Here is a 20,069-nt window from a genome sequence, read left to right on the forward strand (position 1 = left end):
TTTGGGTAATATTTATTTAGGGGCAACATGTTTTTCATTTTTTCCTGCGAATATTTAAAATAAACATTCAGTAGATTTATTGCGTCCATGCTATTGTAATATTCGAATTCTTACCATCCTGTTTAGCTACAATGTTTTGTGTAGACCCTTCTGTTTCTGTACTTTTAAAATATTAGTCTCAGAGCATCTCTATCCTTAAGTATTGACCAAGACTAATTTGGAAAGATCGAGGCCAAGTTTGGTGTTCATTACAAAAAAAGTGCAGATAATAGTTTGTTTATTTATCTTAAAATAGCAGGATATAATCTTGCATACATTTCCAGCAGGGGGCATTGTATCACAGTGCACAATTCCCGAATCTACTTGTCCTATCCCTGCCCAGTGCCCAGTTCAGGATGACTGAAACAATTGGAGTACCAACAGCCAGTCCTGCAGTAAGAACACATTTCACCTGAAATAAATTGATGTTACAGAGTCAAGCAACTGAACTATAAAGACAGTTACTGTAAAATATCAGAAACTGGTAAAATTTCATATTCCTGAAACAAACAGAAATTCACCCTCAAATTTCATCAAACACAAAGGAATGTACAATGTAGGAGCAGAAGTAGACTATTCAGTCCCTTAGCCTGCTCTACTGCCAATAAAATCACAGCTGATCTGTTTGAGTTTGAATTCCACATTCCAATATGTTCCCATTGTCCCCGATCCCTGCCTAACAACAATCTGTCCACCTCTGTCTTAAAAATATTCAATCCCTGGCCTGCCCTGTCATCTGAGCAACACAATTTCTGACCATGTGATGGTCAATCAAGTCACCCCCAATCTTCGACACTTCAATGTAAATAAGCCCAGTCCACCCAACCTATCTTCAAAAGACAACCCACTTATTCCAGTTCTGATGAGAAGTCAACTGATTTGAAACATTAACTCTGCTTTCTTCTCACAGATGCTGCCAGATGTGCTGAGTTTCACCAGAAATGTCTGCTCTTATAGTAATCCTTCTCTGAACAACTGCATACATATTCTTCCTTAAATAAGGCAACCAAAATTGCACACTTTATTGAGATGTGGTCTCATCAATGCATGATCGATGCATAACCTTTATGTTCAATTCCTTTTGTAGTAAAGGACGGCATCCCCTTTGTGTTGTACCTGCATATTAACCTTTTGCAATTCACGTACCAGATCATCTGAAATTCCTCGGCAAATCAAAATTCTGCAACATTTTCTGCTATGGGCTGAAAGAAAAAATACTAAGATCAGGTCACAGACATGATTGATTTATGAATATAATCACCCAGAAATAACTTGAAAAATCAGGCCACACAGTGGTAAGTGCTTCTGCAAATTGAGATGGCTTCTTCACCACTGAAATCCTGTGGCTGAGTTGCTAAAGTTTGTTTACAAAATAATGACCATAATTCCACCACACTTAGCCTCCAATCCTATGGAAATGTTAATCTCAAAACTGTTACAGGGATAAAATTCAATCATGCTGAACATATAAAGTTAATCAGCCCATAGTTTTTCACATCAAAATGCTTTTGTGTGATAATGAATAAAACACTAATCTGAATGAAGACGTCTCCTCTGTGATAATGGAAGATGCATGGGCTCAGAATGTGGATGTGGTCACTTCAAGCACTTATAGATTCACTGAAACAGATGAGACTAATATATTGCAACCAAAAGGCATCAATATTTGTCAGCATTGTGACCTTTGTACTACATGAAGTGGATACTTAGAAAAAGACTTCGGCAAATTACAGGGGAATCACAGGCAGACTTGATCCTTCATACAGATGAGAAGACACTCCCTTGAGATCTCACTGGGTGATTAGTGTTTATTCTCTAATTGTCATTAATCTCAACGTTTCAAATTAAAGCTCACAATGTACTGCCATCTACATGTTACAGTGATTAAATAAATAATTAAAGGAAAACTGACTTATTATCTAACCTAGATGAGTTTGGATTAGATTGGACTGTGGAGTTTGACTCTAAGAGGGAATGTATAGCATCATCGACCTACAACCATCACCAGTTGACTAATTGGAAAAAGTGCTTTAAAATTTCGAAATACATACTTCTTAGCTCACACTAATGCATTATTAAACAGAATGAAATAAAGTTGCCAGATAACTACAGAGAGTTAATCGAGCTAAATTGACAGTTTAAATTGTGAGATCAAGATTAGACCTTCATTCCTGATGAAGGGCTCCAGCCTGAAACATCGATTTTCCTGCTTCTCGGATGCTGCTTGACCTGCTGTGCTTTCCCAGCACCACTCTAATATTGACTCTGATCTCCAGCATCTGCAGTCCTCACTTCTGCCTAGTTTAAATTGTGAGCTCAGAGATTAATATTAATCTTGTAAATTTCACCATCATGTGAGGTTCCAGAGGACTGGAGATTAGCCAATAGCCTTGTTCAAGAAAAGAAGCAGGGATAATCCAGGATGTTATAGGCCAGTGAGCCTGACACCTGTGCTGGGGAAGATACTGAGGGATAAGATATATGCACATTTGGAAGAAAATGGACTAATTAGTGGCAGGCAACATGGTTTTGTACAGGAAAGGTTATGTCTCTTCAACCTGATTGAGTTTTTTGAAGAGGTGACAAGGATAATTGATGAAGACAGTGCTGTGGATATTGTTTATATGAACTTTAGTAAGGCATTTGATAAGGTTCAACATGGCAGGTTAGTACAAAAACTAAAATCATATGGGATTTGGGGTGGGTTGGCTAGATGGATACAAAACTGGCTTGGTCATAGAAGACAGAGGGTAGCGGTGGAAGCATGTTTTCCAGAGAATTGGCATATAATGATGTTCCATTGTTGCTTCTCTGTTTCCTGTAGTATATATATATATATATATATATAAAAATGATCTGATGAAAATGTGGGTAGTTTGATTAGTAAATTTACAGATGACATGAAGATTGGTAGAGTTGAGCACAGAAATTGCTGATGGAGTTTAATCCAGACAAATGAGAGGTGGTGCATTTTGGAGGATCAGATTTAGCGTGAATTATACTGTAAATGGTGGAACCCTTAACAGCATTCACATATAGATGGATCTGGGGATGCAGGTCCACAGTTCCCTAAACATGGCAACACAGGTGGCCAAGATGATGAAGAAGGCATATGGTATGCTTGCCTTCATCGGCCGGGACATGGAGTACAAGAGTTGGGAAACCTTGTTGCATCTATAAAAAGCCCTTATTAGGCCCCATTTGGAATATTGTGTTCAGCTTTGCTCACCACACTACCAGAAGATTCACCAGGATGTTGCCTGGTTTCGACAGCAATGGTTATGAGGAATGGTTTAAGCAACTAGGATTGGTTTCACCAGAAAGACAGCAGCTGAGAGAAGACCTGAGAGAGGTCTACAAAATTATGAGAGGCATCAATAAGGTAGATAGTTAAAGGCTTTTTTCCAGGGTTGAAGTTTCAATTACAAGGGGGCACAGGTTCATGGTGAGAGGGGGAAAGTTTAAAGGAGATATGCAAAGGAAGGTTTTCACGCAGAGAGTGGTAGGAGCCTGGAACACACTGCCAGATGGTGGAAGGAGGCACGTTGGTGACATTTAAGAGGCATCTGGGTGGTTACATGAATAGGGAGGGAATAGAGGGATATGGACCGAATAAGGGCAGAAGATTTGCCTTTTAGGTTAGTTAGCGCATGATGATCGGCACAAGCTTGAAGAGCTGAAGGACCTGTTCCTGTGCTGTAGTTCCCTTTGTTCTTCTTTGTTTTTTGTCCACATTTTCAGAATATTAATTTGCATGACTATTAAAAACTGCAACCAACTATAAAGACAGGTAGGTCAAATTATAAAAGCAAAATAATGTGCACAGTGGAAATCTGAAATAAAAACAGAAAGTGCTGGAGAAATTCAGCGGGTTTGACAGCATCTGTGGAGAGAGAAACAGAGTTAACATTTTGAGTCCAATGCCTTTTCTTCCATGGTACATCTTGAGAGATGCAGGCTGTATGCTGCTCCCTCAAACCAGCTGAAATATAGTTTGGATTCTAACATCCTCATCAAGGGAAATGAAGGAAAATCTGATGGGAAACCAAGTGACTGCATTTCAATTCAACACAAGCATCTGTTTTAATCTGTTAGCAGAATGATGCTCCTGAGACTTCATGAAATGTAAATACATTGACTCTAAACTGAAGGTCATCTGCATTGTTTTCTTTTAAGACTATTCTATCAATCTGCTTCTTGTGCACTGTAAATTGACCAAAGCATTTGAAGAGGAAAGGGTCTCTATTCTCCAGCACTTCAAAGAAAGTCTCAACATGTGACGTTTCTGCAGAAAGAAATAAAAGTTGCGAATTTTCAATACAATAGCCACCCAGAAGCAAATGTACATTGATCATTATGATTGGCATCTCAGGTCTTCACCGTTCAGAAAGGGTTTTATTCAATAAAGCAGTTCAAATGTTTCTTTCTCCAATATGATGCACATCAGGAATCAAAGAAAAAATAAAGGATTTTTTTCTAAGATGAGCACAGATATATTTTGAAACAGGGCAATAATAAGCTGTCGGTTAGTCTTGCACATTGGGAAATTGATCCAGCGATCTGATATTGTTCACTTATATTAAAAAATTAACATTACTGCAATCCATTTAAAACTATGGATACTTAATTATCTGAATCAATTAAACAAAAATAATTGCATATTAAGGGTCTTAACTGCAAGGTGACATTCCCAAAATTCCTCTTAACAATCAATGATCTTGATTTAAGAGGAAGGTTAACATAACAGATTTTGCAATGACCAAACTGCCTTCTCCATACTATAACTAGAGTCTATTAATATGTCCCAACACCTTCATTTTCTCAATTTCTTTTGCTCTGCTTCTTCAGTCCTGTGATACTTAAATATTAACTCTGCTTCCATACTTCATTTATCACTTTAGCTACCAATATTCAAATTCTACTGCATGTGTTTTTCCTCAGCAGGATGTTCCTCTCAGCAGGAATGATTACAAACCTATTCAGAACTATCCAGCATTCTCCTGGAATTAATAACTGACCTTTCAAACAAATCATTTTGTGATCACCAGCACCATAATACCCACTTAACAAGTAGTGACCAATGCTTACATTTTTATGGAATTTATGGCAGTCTTATTAAAAGAGAAATAGAAATTTGAAGACGGTTGCTGACTGCATCATCAATAGCTACCCGATGAAGGAGCTGTGTTTCGACCCCAGTCCAGCATTGGCTCCTCCACATCAATGCTAATGGCAGGAGGACAAGCAGGAGGCTGGAAGAACACAGCAAGCCAGGCAGCATCAGAAGGTGGAGAAGTCAATATTTCGGGTGTAACCCTTCTTCAGGGATTCTACCTCGGATTCCAACATCTGCAGTTTTTTTTGTCTCTAACCAAGTCTTGCACTGGTTGCTGACAAGGTCCATGGAACCGTTAAAGTAATTATGAGGGCAGCCTGGTGGCTCAGTGGCTAGCACTGCTGTCTCACAACACCAGGGACCCAGATTTGATTCCAGTCTCAAACAATTGTCAGAGTGGAGTTTGCACATTGTCCCGGTGACTGTGTGGGTTTTCTCCAGTTATGCAGGCTTCCAGCTACATTCCAAATATTTGCAGCTTAAGTGGATTGGCCATGCTAAATTATCCATTGTCCAGGGATGCATAGGCTAGGTGAGTTACAAGGATATGGTAAGGGTGTGGATCTGGATGGGATGGTCTTCAGTGGGTTAGTGAGGACTCAATGGGCTGAATGGTCTGCTGCCACACTGTAGAGATTCTATGATAACTTTGACATCTCATAAGGAGCATGGCAGCTCACTAGTCAGATCACATTGCATTATACTAATATATGAATATACAAACGAGGGCCAGGAATAGGAATTTTGTTCTTCAAGCCGGTTCTGCCATTCAATAAAATCATAACTCACCTCATTACTTCACTTCAATAATCTTTCAAATCTTGCTCCTCAAGGGTCTATCTATGGCTGCCTTTAAAATAGAACTCTGCTTTCGCTGCCTTTGGAGGACGAGGCTCCCAAAGGTTCACAACTATCTGTTCTCTCTTAAAAGCGCAACCCTTATTGTGAAACAGTGACTGCTAGTTCTAAATTCGCCCACGAGGAAACATCTTTTCCACATGTGTCCTCTTAAAACTCCTCAGGATTTTATATGTTTAAGTCAAGTCACCTCTGAATCTTTGAAACTCCAGCAGGTATTAGCCTAGCCTAATCAATCTTTCTTCATAAGATAATCTGCCCATTCCCGTTGTTAATCTAATAACCAATCTCTGAGCTGCTCCCAATGTTTTAATATCCTTCCTTAAATAAGAAGACCAATATCGTGTGCACTAATCCAGAAGGAAGCTCATGAGTTCCTTTTACAACTGAAGCATAACCTCCATATTTTTATATGAAGTTCCCCTTGCAAGTTGCAGTAACATTCTCTTAACTTTCTGATTACTTCCTGTAGGTGCATAAGAAACTTTTTTTATTCAAGCAGTATGGCACCCACATTCCTCTTTATCTCACAGCTCTGCAATGTCCTACCTTTTAGATAACGTTTGTTTTTTAAAAAATTCTTCCTGCGAAAATAGACAAAATTTCACATTCCTTGATATCACACTTTATTTACAAGATCAAACTATCTCTATATTTTTGTAGGAGAAAGTGAGGTCTGCAGATGCTGGAGATCAGAGCTAAAAATGTGTTGCTGGGACAGCGCAGCAGGTCAGGCAGCATCCAGGGAACAGGAGAATCGACGTTTCGGGCATAAGCCCTTCTTCAGGAATGAGGAAAGTGTGTCCAGCAGGCTAAGATAAAAGGTAGGGAGGAGGAACTTGGGGGAGGGGCGTTGGAAATGCGATAGATGGAAAGAGGTCAAGGTGAGGGTAATAGGTCAGACTGGGATGGGGGCGGAGAGGTCAGGAAGAAGATGGCAGGTTAGGAAGGCGGTGCTGAGTTCGAGGGATTTGACTGAGACAAGGTGGGGGGAGGGGAAATGAGGAAACTGGTGAAATCCGAGTTCATCCCTTGTGGTTGGAGGGTTCCTAGGCGGAAGATGAGGCGCTCTTCCTCCAACCATCGTGTTGTTGTGGTCTGGCGATGGAGGAGTCCAAAGACCTGCATATCCTTAGTGGAGTGGGAGGGGGAGTTGAAGTGTTGAGCCACAGGGTGGTTGGGTTGGTTGGTCCGGGTGTCCCTGAGGTGTTCTCTGAAACACTCCGCAAGTAGGCGGTCTGTCTCCCCAATAAACGAGGCCACATCGGGTGCAGCGGATGCAATAGATGATATGTGTGGAGGTGCAGGTGAATTTGTGGCGGATATGGAAGTTTCATTTGGGGCCTTGGAGGGAGGTGAGGGGGGAGGTGTGGGCGCAAGTCTTGCACCTCCTGCGGTTGCAGGGGAAGGTGCCGGGAGTGGAAGTTGGGTTGGTGGGGGGTGTGGATCTGACGAGGGAGTCACGGAGGGAGTGGTCTTTATGGAACGCTGATAGGGGAGGGGAGGGAAATATATCCTTGGTGGTGGGGTCCGTTTGGAGGTGGCGGAAATGACGGCAGATGATACGCTGTACATGGAGATTGGTGTGGTGGTAGGTGAGGACCAGTGGGGTTCTGTCCTGGTGGCGGTTGGAGGGGCAGGGCTCAAGGGCGGAGGAGTGGGAAGTGGAAGAGATGCGGTGGAGGGCATCGTCGACCACGTCGGGGGGGGAAATTGTGGTCCTTGAAGAAGGAGGCCATCTGGGTTGTACGTTTTTGGAACTGGTCCTCCTGGGAGCAGATGCGGTGGAGACGAAGGAATTGGGAGAATGGGATGGCGTTTTTACAGGGGGCAGGGTGGGAGGAGGTGTAGTCCAGGTAGCTGTGGGAGTCGGTCGGTTTGTAGTAGATGTCCGTGTTGATTCGGTCGCCTGAGATAGAAATAGAAAGGTCGAGGAAGGGGAGGGAGGAATCTGAGACTGTCCAGGTGAATTTGAGGTCGGGGTGGAAGGTGTTGGTGAAGTGGATGAACTGTTCAACCTCCTTGTGGGAGCACGAGGCGGCGCCGATACAGTCATCGATGTAGCGGAGGAAAAGGTGGGGGGTGGGGCCAGTGTAGTTGCGGAAGATGGACTGTTCCACATATCCTACGAAGAGGCAGGCATAGCTGGGGCCCATGCGGGTTTCCGTGTTGATTCGGTCACCTGAGATAGATTCCGTGTTGATTCGGTCGCCTGAGATAGGTTCCGTGTTGATTCGGTATATTTTTGTAGCCTCTTTAGTTCCTCTTCACAACTTGATTTCCTAGCTAGCTTTGTGTCATCAGTAAATTTGGGTACCAAATCTTCAGTCCCTTCATCAATGTCATCATCCATCCACACTACTTGCTACAATTTATCTATTCTTGCCTACCCCCATTTCCTGTTAGCTAGCCAATCTTTCATCAGTACCGATACAAGAGTGACTGCAGCAAAGCTCTTTATTTACTGCAATAATTTTCCATGTGACACTAAACAAATTATGTCTGAAAAGCTAAGATGAAAAAAGAAAACTCTTCAGGATCTTTAAAACTATTGATTAAATGCTCTGTAATAGTCTCCTATAAAGCCATATATTTGAGAACAATATCAACACAAGAGATAGGGAGTGACCATAAAATGTATCTCTTCAAACTCCAGTGCAGCTAAAATATTTACAGGAAGTGCCTGAGCTGTCTCTTTAAGAAATCTTCGCCTCAATAAATGCCAAACAAAATAGTCCAAAATACTTTCAACAGCTCTCCGCTCTACATTTCTTCAGCTACTAGTCAGTTCTCATTCTTTGCTGTGATATTAAATCACAAAGATATTCACAATACATCATACAAAGTAAGTCATTTATGTTCTACTATTTGTGATTTGTGTGTATGTGGCATCAAAGAAGTTTTGCAGAGCGCTGTCCCTTAATGCTAATCCGTGGGAGTGAAAAAGCTTTCTCTCAACTGTGTTAACTCCTTTTGAATGGCTCACTGCAGGGTTTCAGAAATAACTGGTTAAGATTACTTTCCCTAAATGTTGCTTCTTTCAATGACTGATTAACTGGGTAAATCCCTTTCACTGCTATTGTAGTTCCTTGTCTTGTTCACATTCTGGCTTACTGACTGTCACTTTTACAGGGTGACCGGATGAACTGAAAATAATATTTTGAAATTCAATGAAAGTGTTCAATTTTTCATCCCAAATCATCATGATCATGTAAAGGATCTCCCCAGCTTCTTGAACAAAAAGGTTCAGGGGCACTATTTTAACAAAATTAAAGGCATGCTCTGCAAATACAATCTGAAAGACTGTCAAAGATTTGAACCAACTATGGACGAGGTGCTGTGTAGCTTTGCTTTATAAAAAGTTCAGTTTCAATCGAAGGTGTTTCTGTTTTGAACTCAATGTGATATTACCTGGAGAAATAGTGGTCTCAAGTCTGCCTGCTCTAACCACATGCCTATTGCCAGTCAATCCCTCAATATGTATAATAATACATGTCTGAGAACAGAACTGAATTTTCAGATCTCATTGAAGTGAAGGATTGAGGCAGTAGGGGACCAAATCTTACTGGCAATACTGGAATTATATGCAAGGGAAGAGAGAGGGACGACAAATCTGTCAGCTCATCTGTCTCTGTGATGTAGACCTTGCTTCCAAAGGATATTTGTACTTGATACCAGTACTTATGTTAGCTCCCAAAACAAAAGAACTATATGCAAGTAATTGAATATTGAATGATTCAATAGATGCTTATTACAGATTGTCATAAATGTATAAATATCACAGGAGCAGGCACTTTATGGTTGGGATAATATTAAGATACTTGTTTAAAAACAGCAATGGATTATGCTTCAAATAACCCCAGATTAAATGGAATCCATGACCATTCTGCCCTCAGGTCACAGATTACCTCATGAGCATGTATCTGAAAATTACTGCATACTAATTGTGAGACATTAGATAACATTATCGCCTGGTTAAGACTAATTGAAGCAATTGAAACTTTTGAGGGACTTGTGAGATTTGAAGTGTCAGCAAGAAAGACAGAAACACTTTAACAACATTCACTGCTGGGCTGATAAGTGATAAGTAACACTCATGCCACATAAGTGCCAAGCAAAAACCAACTCTAACAAGAGAAAATCTAACCATTGTTGCTTGACAGTTCACAACATTGTGATAGCTGAATTCCTTCACTATCAACACCCTTTGGTTTACCATTAACCAGGAACTGAATTGGACCAGTTGTGTAAATACTGTTGTTGCAAGAGCAAATTAAAAGTTAGGAGTTTTGTGACAAGTAACTAGCACCTGTCTGTCCAATGCTAATCCACCATCAGAGATGCACAATTCAGAATATGATGGAATACTTTTCAATTGCCTGAACACCATTCAAGAAGCTCAATATCATCCAGAACAAAACAGCCCCATTTAGTTTGTACCTCAACAACCACCTTCAATATCACTGCCTTTACGACCCAGAAAACCGAGCAACATATGTATCATCTCCAAGATGCATTACAACAATTCATTAAGGCTCCTCTACAACATGTTCCAAACTCTTGATCTCTACCACCTGGAATAAGGACAGCAGACAGATGAAATACAAATGCCTGGAAGTTCTTTTCAAAGTCATGAACTTAGAATTATATCGCCATTCCTTCAATATCTCTGGCTCAAAATCCTGGAACACCCTTTACAATAGCACTGTAGCTGTCCCTACACCCCAAGGATTGCCACAGTTCAAGAAGGCAACCACCTCCCTCACCAATCCACACACACATTTCATCATGAGGAGAAGCAAGTGCCCAAAGTTTCTCTGGTGGTGTGCCTAATGGAGGCTTCAAGTCTTGAGAACTGTTCAGATTGGTTGGAGTTGTATTCTCCAGAACATATGAGAACACTGATCTTTTCTCAGCACTGAGTCTGGGTTCTTCTCAACTTACTTCTGTCACTGAGAGCAGGACTCAGGCATCTTTCGGGACCCAGGCTTGTTTGGTTACAGATTTTGAACTTCACTGCCACCCTTTAGGAAGAGGAGCTCTCCCTCACAAATCCATATTTGAAACAGCTCAGCATCACTGAACTGAAGGGCAATTTCCAATCTCCCTGTGACTTCTCATTTCCCCTTGAACTAGTGAAAGGTTTTACTATAATCAGCAGATCATTAGTTCAGGAAAACCAGCAGCCTCACTGATTGTTACTATGGGGAGTCAGAATGAGTCTCTTAGATTAGATTAGATTCCCTACAGTGTGGAAACAGGCCCTTTGGCCCAACCAGTCTTGGGCTTGGATCGGCGCAACATCGAGGGCCAAAGGGCCTGTACTGCGCTGTATTCTTCTATGTTCTATGTTCAGTCCATACCGACCTTCCGAAGAGTAACCCACCCAGACCCATTTCCCTCTGACAAATCCATCTAACACTCTGGGCAATTTAGCATGGCCAATTCACCTGACCTGCACATCTTTGGACTGTGGGAGGGAACCAGAGCACCCAGAGGAAACATACACAGATACGGGGAGAATTTGCAAACTCCACACAGGCAGTCGCCCAAGGCTGGAATCGAACCTGGGACCCTGGTGCTGTGAGGCAGCAGTGCTAACCACTGAGCCACCGTGTCGCCCCTTTGTTCTATCCATTTCTATTCCCATCCCCCACTGGCTCTAATCCGGCAAAGCACCTGTCTCCATATCAATTAAGGACTCAACCACCTTGGAAATATTGACGTGAATCAATTTTCTAATGGTGGTGGTTTGCTGATCCTAAAATGGCTCCTGTCTTCCACCTCCATGACAAGAATTCAACCTGAGTTTTATAAGTATTGTTCTAAATATTAATCTCAAATTTCTTTTGGTCTCTCTCGAAATCAAGAACAACAGGCTCTTTCTGCTTTGAACACAAGCAAAAGATTTGAATACAAGGCCTTTTTAAATATTCGTATTAATAATAAGTATTAATGAAAGTAAGCATCAATGGGAGGTAGTCTCACTGTTTTTCTGACTTGTATCACCAAGGGCTGTCCCTGTAGATGGGCAGATGTTGCTTGATAGTCTATGGTAGGCCACGGACAGAGGCAGGAAAGTTTTACATGAGTGAGAGTAATTCAGATAGATTATTCTGCTCAGGTAGCAATTTCCTTTTACCAAAATGTTCTACCAAACCTAGTTAGGCCCTGCAGCAGAGTTAGGAAGAATTCAACTCCTCTGAGGAGATATGTATTCTTCAAATACCATGATCGTAACACTTTATGTCATCAGCTTGTTAATTTGTACCATCTATCATTATTGACATTGATTATCCAGTGTTTATACAACTGAGTAACCTGTACGGGAGAAATTGGACAATGAAATGCACCTTCCAGTCATGAAATAGGCAAATGGGCTGCAAACTAGCATTGACCCCAGAACGGCACTTCCTGTCAAATCGAGTCAGGTGAGACCAGCCAACAACAGACAATGTCCTGATAACCAAAGCCAGTCATAATCCTGGACCAGTTTTGGGATCCAAGGTGAAGCTTGACATCAACTAGACTTAGCTTGCACCAGCACCACACTATTCAACTTCCTGTGCTTTTCTAGTGCCACATGTTTTGACTATTGACTTTCACTGGTTTCCAAATCTCCCCTCTCCCCCCCTCATGTCAGATGCAACCCTCCAATTTGGCACCACCCTCTTGACCTGTCCACCCTCCTTCCCACCTATCTGCTCCACTCTCCCCATCAACCGATTACAATCAGCCCCCCCCCCCCGCTTCTACCTATCGCCTTCCCAACTTCTTTCTATCCATCCCCACCTTCCTCAGCATCCTTACCCCCACCCCCACATTCCTGATGAAAGCCTTATGCCTGAAACATTGATTCTCCTCGAATGCTGCATGACCGGCTGTGATTTTATAATGCCTCGCATTTTGACTCTGATCTCCAGCATCTGCAGTCCTCACTTTCTCCTTAGCTTGTACCAGGTAAGCTGTACCCTAGTTTTCTTGGGTCTAGTACAGCATAGCATTTCTTAAAAAGTAATTGCTGAAAAGAAACCTCAAAAACAATTTGAGGAGAACTTTAACCAGCCACTCTCCCACCCCATGCCACATAGGTGTGTAGGTATTGGGTAAGATGTGAAAATGTTAAAAATATCAACCCCAAATCTCACTTGCCCTTACCCTACCCATCACTGCATTTAAAGTAAATATTGGAGGGACGCCTGCACATCTTTGGACATTGGGAGGAAACCAGAGCACCCGGAGGAAACCCACACAGACACGGGGAGAATGTGAAAACGCCACACAGACAGTCCCCCGAGGTTGGAATCGAACCCGGGTCCCCGGCGCCAGGAGTCATCATGCCGCTCAAGATAGTAGCAAGCCATTTTCCTGAACCACTGTAGTCCATATTCTGTACGTGTACTCACAATGCTCTTAGGGAAGGAATTGAGATTAAGTATAATGTGAACCAGTGTAAGATTTTCCCCTTTGATAGCAAAACCAGGAAGGCAGATCATTATCTGAATGAAGATAGTTTGGGAGAGAGGGACGAACAATGAGGTCTGAGTTTTCTTGTATACCAGTCACTGAAAGTAAGCAAACAGGTTCAGTAGTGAAGAAGCCAAATGGTATGTTGGTCTTCATAGTGAGAGGATGTGAGTGCAGGAACTGGGATGACTTGTTGCACTTATATAGGGCCTTGTCAGACTACAGCTGCAGTCGTGTGCAGTTTTGTTCTCCTTATCTGAGGAAGGATGTTCTTGTTATAGAGGGAGTACAACGATAATTTATTCGACCGATTCCTGGATACCAGGACAGATGTATGAAGAGAGTTAGGTTAGGATTATTTTCACTAGGGTTTAGAAGAGTTGGGGGGTGGGGAGAGTGTGGAATTGAGAATCTCATAGAAACCTTTCAGATTCCAAGAGAACTACTAGACAGGGTAAATGTGGGAAGGATGTTGTCAATGACGAGAAAGTCCAGAACCAGATGTCAGAGTCTAAGGATATGGGTTTGGCCATTTTGGACTGAGTTGTGGAGAAATCATTTTCTCAGAGAATGGTGAGTCTGTGGAATTTTCTGTCACAGAACTTTGTTGAGGCCAAATCATCAAATGTTTATAAAATGAAGTTAGGTGAAGTTCATAGGGCTAAAGGGATCGAAGGGTATGGGGAGAAAGTAGGAACAGGGTGCAAAGTTGGATGATTGGGTGAATACCAAAGGACTTTTCCCTTGGGTGAGGGAGTTCAAAACTATTGGGTATTATTTAAGGTGAGAGGAAAAAGATTTAAAAGGGATGTGGGGGGCAACATTTAAAAGACATTTGGACAGGTACATGAATAGGAAATGTTTAAAGAGGTATGGGCGAAATGTAGTCAAATAGAATAGATTTAGTTTGGGAAACTTGGTTGGCATGGACAAATTGGACTGAAGGTTTTGTATTCTTGCTGTATGACTCTTCAACTCTATTAATCATGATTACCTTGAATGGCAGAGCAGGCGCAAAGGGCCACGAATCCCTCTCCTGCTCTTATTTTACTATGTTTCTATCCCCTTTAAAATATCAGATCTCAAAGATTAAGCATAGCTCTCGTTATTCTGCTCTGCTGTTTCCTTTGGGCCAATGTTGTTTTTTTCCTTTATGATAAGTAAGATGAGATGGTTCCCTGTGCGTGCTATGAAGATCCTTCCATATGCTCTCTTACATTGCTAATTACTTTATTCTCCTCTCCGGGTAAGTGTTCAAACTGAACAACGATATATTGAAGAATAGCATTCTGCTCAACTCTGAGCTGGGCTTCAAAGTCCACAATCTATCCCATCATCAAAACTGCCAATTTCTAACTTAAAATTATGTTCTTCTGCCCCTTCCCTCGACTTCCTCAGCTGTAATCATTATCAACACTTTTGTCACCGCCAGATTCCAGTGTCCTACCCCACTCTCTATAAAACTACAGACTTTCCAAAACTCACCTGCCAAGGCCCTGTAACACAAGATTACCTTATTCATCCATATTGCAGCCTCTCCCCAAACACAATCAATTTAAAATTTTGGCTTTAACCTTCAAATCATGGTTGGCCTCACTCTCTTGTACAGCTCCTCCTTCAGCCTTAGATCCTCTGTTGCAGCCTTTAATCCCTGAATCTGGCCTTGAATTTCCCCTCCTTCCTTTACCCACAGCTGATAGCAGGGTCTTCACCCTCTCTGCTGCCTATCTCTCTGATAGTGTCTCCTTAAAACCTTATCAAAACCTATCTTCTCGATCATGGTTTTGTGTCAACTCTCCTAATTCCATGATTTGGCTTCCATTGTGCCAGTCGTTTTGTGAAACAAGTCTCAATGTTTCTTAGTTAAGAATCCAATAAAAAGGTATAGTTGCTGCAAATAATTTGAAGGAAATCATTCTCTAACATCATGTTTCATTCATTGACAGAATATGGATGTTTGCAAAAAAGTCAGCATATTTTGCCTACTCCTCATTACTCTTCAGGAGGTCCGGATAGGCTTTCTTTTGAGTTGCCACAATCTAGGTGCTGAATTAAGCTACTCCCATGGTGTTTTCAAGTGATCTCTGGATTTTGATCCCACAATGACAAATGAGAATATGATTTTAACAATGATCTACAGGAAGTTAAAATCACCTATATTTGTAAAATTCAAAACTATGAAAACATAAGCCCCCCTCATTTGTAGGGTTCTGGTTTATGATCAGTAATTTGCTGATTTTTAGATGGTTTTGAATCACTCCCAGATCCCTCGTTCTGACACTGAACTCAATTAGAAAATGTGAAATAAAGATGATTGGTGTTTCAGGGCAAAAGAATACCTGTGTTTACTTAAATACAAAAAGTTAAGTATAATACAAGAAATAAAGGCAAATGTAATAAACAGTGAAAGTAACACTAGTAATTATACAGAGGGCAGTAATGAAAAACACTATTAAAATTAAACACAAGTTAAACACTATTAGGAGCTAAACACTGTTTTAGTCACAGAAATTTTAATCAGACTTCCTAACCTTGGGTCACCACCCACCTTCCCCTCCCTGTTAGCTAAGTTGGATGCTTTGGCTTCTCAGGAATTTAAGCTCACCTCTGGTGAGAACTCACGATTTTAAAGTACAGCTGGCTGTTCCTACTTGCTGTACCTGGTGCATCGATGAAGACTTCAGACTGTGTAGGCCTTCAGTCTGAGGTGAGTCCACTGATGCGGTAGGATGTGCATTGGCTTTTACGGGGACCTTGGGTTCATGTCGCACTACAGGTGATCCCACTGCACTATATATATATATACACACACACACACGCTTGTGGGGTGAATTTGTACTTGCAGAATTACACTTTATTTTGCTCAAAAACTGCATAAATCCATGTAAAGCTCTGTAACTCCCACTTTAGAAATGGAATCAATCTGACCTAACATTGGGACACAGAGAGATTTTAACTTCACACCTTCAATACATTATCTGTGCTGAGATAGCAAATTTTCTTAAAAGCTATCTTGAGAATGTAACTTTGAAAATGTTGTGGGAGTTACATATGAAGTATCTGAAACTAATATGATCATTCTAAAAGAGGAAAAACTCAAGTTAAATTTGTTTATATCACATTCCCTGACACTGCAATCCTGTTGCTATAAATTCTGTGTCTTTTGATTTTGCTCCACAACCATCTGATGTAGAAGCAGCACTTCAAAAGTTAGTGCCTCCAAATAAACCTGTTTGATTATAACCTGGTGTTGTGTGATTTTTAACTTTGTCCACCCCAGTCAACACCGACATCTCCGAATCATTGGATTTTATGAGGGGAGTACTTTGCTTTTTCTTACTTACTGGTGGTTTTTATGAGCAGCCTTTCACCTCAGGATGTGTCTGAGGGCCTTGTGCTGTCGGTTGGGTCAGTGGTTTTTGGAGGTTGTCAGTTCTTAGGTCTGCTGGTTGTGGTCGGTTGCAGTTGGTACGGACAACGTCTGTGGCGGTAATTTTCGGGATTGCTGTCAGGATCCCGCTTCTGGAGATAGTTGTGGGATAGCTCTCAGGGAGATAACTGTTTGGGATCCCTCTTCTGGAGTTGGCTATGAGGAATAGCTCTCAGAGCGGTTGGTTTTTCGGTAGGTCTTATGAGATTGGGGCCTGCAATTATACTCATTGCGGAGTTAAAAATCACACAACACCAAGTTATAGTCCAACAGGTTTAATTGGAAGCACTAGCTTTCGGAGCACTGCTCCTTCATCAGGTGGTTGTGGAGTACACAATTGTAAGACACAGAATTTATAGCAAAAGTTTACAGTGTGATGTAACTGAAATTATACATTGAAAAATACCTTGATTGTTTGTTAAGTCTCTCATCTGACAGACACTCCTATATACAGACACACACACAGAGACTCACACATACTCCTACAGACACACTCACTCCCACACTCTCACATGCATCCTCTCACAGACTTAGACCCCTTTACACTCACACACGCACACATATACACTCTCTCTCACAGATACTCATAATCCCCCACCGCACACACATATGCACATAAACACATATGTGTTTGTGGGGTGATTTTATACTTGCAGAGTTACATTGTACTTTGTTGAAAAACCACATGAATCCATGTAAGACTCTGTTAACGTATTTTTTAGATTAGAATTAGTTTAAACATTATGGCACAGATAACAGCACAGGGGGTGAACACCTTCAACACATTATCTGGGCTGGCACCAATTGTTAAAGGTAACCTGAGGATGTAACTTTTAAAAAAAGGTTTGTGATTTACATATGAAAGAAGTGAAACTAACATGTTCATTCTAACAAATGAGAGACTTAACAAATAATCAAGGTATTTTTCAATGTATAATTTTAGTTACATCACACTGTAAACTTTGCTCTAAATTCTGTGTCTTACAATTGCGTACTCCACAACCACCTGATGAAGGAGCAGTGCTCCAAAAGCTAGTGCTTCCAATTAAACCTGTTGGACTATAACCTGGTATTGTGTGATTTTTAACGTTGTACACCCCAGTCCAACACCGGCATCTCCAAATCATGACTAATTGTGGACCTCTTCATGCCAAATCTGTGCTTGCCATTGTGTTACTGGTGTTCCCTTTGAAGTCAATTGGCTTCTTGGTAGTTAAGAGTTTGTGTGAATATAGCTTGATTGAAGTTGAATATCCGGTATCTCTGTGCATAAATATTGATTGAAGTTAAATATCTGGTATCTATATAGGTTGAGAGATGTCTCTGAGTTTTTGTAGCCCGAGGTGTATGAGGGTTAGTTTTCAGTCTAGAGCAGGGGTGAGCAATTAATTCTTCCAAGGGGCCACATGAGAAACCTGAGTTGTGTTGGAGGGCTGAACCAACAATAAGTTGAACATAATTCTGCTCAGTATTAATTTTCTCCCATTGTAAAAAGTACTAAATTATAGTTTTGCACTGAAACTTATAATCAAAAGAATAAAGATATTCTGTTACAATAAAGATATGAAATTGTGAAGTAGGTCAAATATAGAAGAAATAAACAGTAAAAACAATAATTTCAGTATTTCATTTTATTTTTAACATGTTAATCTCACAAACCAATAATGAAAAGTTGTTTCATTATTGTTCAGTATTACAAACAACAAACAACACTATACAAAAAGCAATAAGTGCTTTTGATGTTTTTCAGTTCATTTTACTTGTTTAGTGAGAAAAATCCAGTCTGTTTTGGGCTTGAACAAGTGCACTGAAATCTGGTTGAATGTCTGAGGTGAATATGTGAAGGACAGCTGAGAGGTGATCATCAGTGATAGAGGATCGGTATTTGGATTTGTTGAACTTCATCACTGAGAATGTCTGTTCGCATATACAGGTAGATCCAAAGAGGACTAGAATCTTCTGAGCATGCCTCTTCATGTGTGGAAAGTTCTCCTCTTTGAGGGAAGAGTAAAAATCAAGCAGTGAGACTGACCTAAAGTAGTCTGCCAGAAGTGTGCCAGACTGCAGGTCAATGAGTTCAAGCTGAACATCACTAGGTGCATTCTCCACATTGCATGTAAATGGGGAAAAAAAATCATGTGCATTTCATTCTCAACCATTTTAAAGTCTTGAAATCACCTTGAAAATTCACCATGCAGTGCTTCTAACATAGATGAGTACCTCTGGAGGTGATCAGCTGAAGGTGCAGCTTCCTTCAGTGTTGGCAAGTGGGTGAGAATGTTGTCCTCCATTTGGCTTGAGAGAAGCTGCAACTTTCTTATAAAAGCCTTCACCAAGTTGTACATTTCATGCACAAAAAGGCCCTTGGACTGCAGTTTCACATTTAGTTCATTCATAAGTGCAGTCACATCAACAGCAAAACCAAGGTCTGCAATCCAGTCTGCATCTGAAAGCTGTGAAATGCCATTCCCTTTCTTCACACAGAAATCTTGAATCTCTTCTCTCAGGTCCCATACACTTTTCAGCATTTTGCCCAGGCTGAGCCACCTGACAGCTGTGTGGTAACCTATGTCACGATGTTCAGTCTCAGTTTCCTCCAAAAGTGCAACAAACTGCCTGTAATTCAAAGCTCTTGCCCTGATGAAGTTAACTATTTTAGTTACAACATCAACCACTTGGTTAATTTTTAACACTGACTTACACAACACTTCCTGATGTATAATACAATGCAAAAATACCAATTTCTGTTCAGGATCAATTTCTGTCACTTTATCCTGCATTCTCTTTCAGAGTCCAACATTTTTTCCCGTTAGATTTGGACAACCATCCGTTGTCACACCCGCCAGCTTGTCCCATTTTAGTCCCAACGTGTCCAAACATGCATTTACCTCCGTGAACAAATCATTACCAGTTGTTGTTCCTTTCATTGACTGCATGGCTGCCAGCTCCTCCATGATTTTAAAGTCCGTAGTTATCCCACGTACGAAGATGAGTAGCTCGGCTGTGTCACTTACGTCGCAGCTCTCATCAAAGCCAAGGAAAAAAAGTCAAAGTTGACCGCTCTGTACTGTAGCTGAAGCTCTAGATTTCTCACAATGTCCTCAATCCTTCTCGTTACAGTGCATCAGGAGAGGGGTACATCCTCAAATACCTCCTTTT

General features: G+C 41.1%; 1 pseudogene; it reads right to left on the minus strand.

Moving 5' to 3' along the window:
- Window positions 1-18,997: 18,997 nt before the first annotated feature.
- LOC148150540 (general transcription factor II-I repeat domain-containing protein 2A-like) lies at window positions 18,998-19,864 on the minus strand (annotated as a pseudogene).
- Between the last annotated feature and the right edge of the window lie 205 nt (window positions 19,865-20,069).

Source organism: Chiloscyllium plagiosum, unplaced genomic scaffold (assembly GCF_037043375.1).
Source record: "Chiloscyllium plagiosum isolate Xiang-an unplaced genomic scaffold, Cpla_swu_hap1 HiC_scaffold_3, whole genome shotgun sequence".
Classification (NCBI taxonomy): Eukaryota; Metazoa; Chordata; class Chondrichthyes; order Orectolobiformes; family Hemiscylliidae; genus Chiloscyllium; species Chiloscyllium plagiosum.